Raw genomic sequence first — 4,581 nt, forward strand, 5'->3', positions numbered from 1 at the left:
AAGGGATTGCGGTGTGACCATCCCCCCTGGGGGGGTGATTTCTCGCTTTCTGTCTCTGTCTTTCTCTGTCTTTCTGGCAAGCACACACACCCGATAGAAAAAAAAAAAAACCCCCAAAAAAAAAAAAAAAAAAAAAGACAGAAAACTTTCAACTTTCCCTCAAAGATCAGGAACAACACGAGGATGTCCTCTCTTAACCACTTTTATTCAACATTGTACTGGAGGTTCTAGCTAGAGCAATTATGCAAGATAAAAAAGTAAAGAGTATTGGGGTTCGTAGATGGCGTGGTGGTTAAAGGCACTGGATTCCCACATGGCCAACCACAGTTTGAGTCCCGGATATGGTGGCTTGCTTTCTCCCTTTCCCTTTCTCTCTTTCTCTCACTCTGTCTCTCTTTAGACAAATTTAAAATAAAGGAATAAATAAATAATGGAATTAAATAAATAATTCTTTTTAAAAAAAGAAATAAAGTGTATCCAAATTGGAAAGGAAGAAGTAAAACTATCTCTATTTGCAAACGACACGGTCTCATACATAGAAAACCTTAAAGAATTCACAACAAAACAGCACCATTAGTACATACCTATCTATCTATCTATCTATCTAGATATGCATATGTAGATAGACAGATAGATAGACAAAAGCTCAGCAAGGTTGCAGGATACAAGATTTCGTATAAGAATATATAAAGCCTGGGACCAGCAGTTGGCATAATGGCTATGTCGCTGGACTCCCATGTAGCCAACTGTGGTTCGAGTCCCGGACCCAGTGGTTTAAACTCACACTGGGCATGTGTGCGTGTGCGCTGAAGACCCCAAGAGGAGAATGAAGGAGAAGGGATTGCGGCGTGGCCATCCTCGCTGGGGGGTTATTTCTCGCTTTCTGTCTCTCCATCTCTTTCTGTCTTTCTGATGAGCACACGCGCCCTATAGCAAAAACCTCAAAAAAAAAAAAAGAATATGTAAAACTTAATCCTATACACTGGCAATTAACCAAAAATGAAATTAAGAAAATAATTCAATTTACAGTAGCATTAAATAAATGAAATACACAGTAATAAAATTAAGGAAAAAGGACAAGACTTACACACTGAAAACCATAAGATATAGAGCCCCATCTATGGCAGTGTAGGCTGTATGGTGTGCTGCACAATACTGGAGCCATATAGGAAGGTCCTGAGTTTTCGGATCCTGGGTTGCCCTGAACATTCTGGGTGTGCCTGCAGGCTCACTCCTGATCATGGCTGGTTAAAAGGCCTAGGGAGGGAGAGCACGGTATGGTGTAACCCTGTCAATGGTAACTGTCTCTACATTTCTCTCTCTCAATAAAATATAAACTTTTTAAAAAGAATTATTTATTTTTTCAATTCCATTTGTTATTATCATTTTTCAATTTGACCAGATAGAAGCAGAGAGAAAGAGAGAGAGAGAGAGAAAGGAAAAGTAAGAAAGCAGCTGTCAGGTCTGAGACTAGAACCGCAGTCGGCAATGTGGGACACCACACCACCTGGTGGTCCCTAAAATATAAACTTTTTTTTAGAATTATTTATTTATTTAATTCCATTTTGTGATTATTTTTTAATTTTGCTAGAGAGAGACAGAGAGAGACTGAGAGAAAGGGAAAGGGAGAAAGCAAGCCACCAGGTCTGGGACTCGAACTATGGTCACCCATGTGGGAATTCAGTGCCTTTAACCACTACATCACCTGCTGGCCCCTAAACTACAAACATTTAAAAAAATTTTTTAATTGTTGGGGCTGGCAGGTGACATGGTGGTTAAGGGCACTGGATTCCCACATGGTCAACTGTGATTTGAGTCCCAGACCTGGTGGCTTGTTTTCTCACTTTCTCTCTCTCCCTCTCACTCTGTCCCTCTCTAGTCAAATAAAAAATAAATAAAGATAAATAAAATAATTCTTAAAACATTTTTTTCATTGCCAGAGAATGTATGTGCTCACGAGAGAGAGAGATAGAAAGAGAGAGGGAGAGGTAGAAAGCACCTCTCTATGGGGTGTGGCCCACCACAATCCCCTTTCCTCTATCTCTCTGTCTTCTGGGATTTGAGGCACACGGAATCTCAGCTTGCTTCTTTGCAGAAATTAACTAGCTGGCCCTAAAATCCATATGGAAGTGCTAGGAAACCAAACTAGACACAACAATCTTGAAAAAGAAAACCAGAGTTGGAGGACTCACACCTCCCAACTACATAGCTACAGTAACCAAGACCGTGTGATGCTGACATAAAAAGAGATGTATATATCAATGACATAGTATTGAGAGTCCACAAATAACCTCATACATTACAGGCAGTGACAAGAGTACCAAGATAACTCAGTGGGGTAAGAATAGTCTTTTCAACAAATAGTGCTGGGACAGTTGGATAATCACTTGCAAAATGTGAAGTTAGACCCCTACACCACACCACTTACAAAAAGTAATTCAAATGGAGAAAGATCTAAGTGTAAAAGCTAAAACTATAAAACATTTAGAAGGAAACGTAGGTATAAACCTTCATGACCTTGGATTAGGCACCAGTTTCTTAGATATGACATCTAAAGCATAAGCTGCTTATGCCACAGGAAAAATAGATAAATTGGACTTCACCAAAACTAAAAGCATCTGTGCTCCAAAGGACACCCTAAAGAAAGTGAAAAAGGGGGCTAGCAGGTGGTGTGGTCATTGAGGTGCTGGACTCCCACATGGCTGACCATGGGTCAAGTCCCAGACTAACTCATGCCAGGCACATGTGCATTCATGCCCATTCGTGCCCAAAAATCCCAAAGAGGTGAATGAAGGAGAAGGGATTGTGGCATGGCCATTCCCCCGGGAGGTGATCTCTCTTTCTCACTTTCTCTTGTTCCATCTCTCTCTGTCTCTTCAGTAAGTGCACGTGCCCTATAGTAAAACTCTCTCTCAAAAAAAGAAAGGGAAAAAGTAACCCACAGAATAGGAGAAAATATTTGCAGATTACATAACTGATAAGGGCCTCGTATCTTGAATATATACTGAACTCTTACTTATACAACAATAAAAAGACAAATAAACCTGGGGCTGGAAGGTAGCATGGTGGTTAAAGTGTTAACCATATGGCTGACCACAGTTCAAGACCTGGACCTGCCAGCTTAATTTCTTACTTTCTGTTTTCTCTATCTCTGATCAAATTTAAGAATTTGAAAATAATAATAACAAATTAAAAAATAATAATAACAGGGGCCAGCAGGTGGCATGGTGTTTGGGTGTGCTGGACTCCTACATGGGCAACCATGATTTGAGTCCCAGACCTGGTGGCTTGCTATCTCACTTTCCCCCTCTCATTCTCTCTCTCTCTCACTCTGGTCAAATTTAAATCAATCAATAAATAAAGTTAAATAAAAAAAGAAAGCAGAACATTAAAAAAATAATAACACATAAAATTAAATAAATAATTCTTAAAAAAAAAAAAAAAAAAAAAAAAAAAAGCCCCATTTCAGATAAGCAGCAGAGCTCTTCTTTGTCTCCGGCGTGGTAAGAGCACCTTCCCTTGGCTAGCCACTGAAGATCTTGGTGTCAACCATGGATTGCTGCCCCACTTGGTGTTATTGGTATTGTAAGAACAAGCCATACCCAAAGTTGCACTTCTGCCAAGGTGTCCCAAATGCCAAGATCTGCATCTTTGACCTGGGGTGGAAGAAGGCAAAAGTGAATGAATTCCCACTCTGTGCCCACATGTCATACAAATATGAGCAGCTCTCACTGGAGGCCCTGAAGGCTGCCCATATTTGTGCTAATAAGTACATGGTGAAAAGTTGTGGCGAAGATGGTTTTCATATCTGAGTGCAGCTCCACCCTTTCTATGTCATTGCATCAAAAAGATGTTGTCCTGTGCTGGGGCTGACAGGTTCCAAACAGGTATGAAGGGTGCCTTTGGAAAGTCTCAGGGCATGGTAGCCAGGGTCTCCATTGGCCAGGTTATCATGTCCATCCTCACCAAGCTGCAGAACAAGGAGCATGTGATTAACACCCCCCAAAGGGCTAAGTTCAAGTTCCCTGGCCAGCAGAAGATCCATATCTCAAAGAAGTGGGGCTTTACCAAGTTTAATGCTAATGAATTTGAAGACATGGTGCTGAGAAGCGCCTCATCCCCAATGGTTGTGGTGTCAAATACATCCCAGTCGTGGTCCCCTAGACAAATGGTGAACCTTGCACTCATGAGGGTTCACACTGTGCTGCCCCTTCCTTAATCATGGTCATCAATAAATCTTACTTCTACACCCCCCCTAAAAAAAAGATAGGCAACATATTTCTCCAAAGAAAATAAACTTTTTTCTTGAGAAAGATTTTTGGTATAGGGTGCATGCACTTGCTGGAAAGAGAGAGACAGAAAGTGAGAAATCACCCCCAGGGGGGATGGGCATGCTGCAATCCCTTCTCCTTCATTCTTCTCTCGGGATTTTGGGCATGCACACACATGAGCCCAGCGTGAGTTTGTTGTTGTTGTTGTTGTTTTGTTTTGTTTTTTTCTTTTTAAGAGAGGTTTTTGCTATAGGGCACGCGTGCTCACCAGAAAGACAGAGAGAGACAGAGAGACAGAAAGTGAGAAATC

General features: G+C 41.1%; 1 pseudogene; it reads left to right on the forward strand.

The window, feature by feature from the left end:
- Nucleotides 1-3,507: 3,507 nt before the first annotated feature.
- On the forward strand, nt 3,508-4,190 carry LOC102491212 (60S ribosomal protein L10-like; annotated as a pseudogene).
- Nucleotides 4,191-4,581: the final 391 nt, after the last annotated feature.

The sequence above is a fragment of the Tupaia chinensis genome, unplaced genomic scaffold (assembly GCF_000334495.1).
Source record: "Tupaia chinensis unplaced genomic scaffold, TupChi_1.0 Scaffold150028_1, whole genome shotgun sequence".
NCBI classification, from domain to species: Eukaryota; Metazoa; Chordata; class Mammalia; order Scandentia; family Tupaiidae; genus Tupaia; species Tupaia belangeri.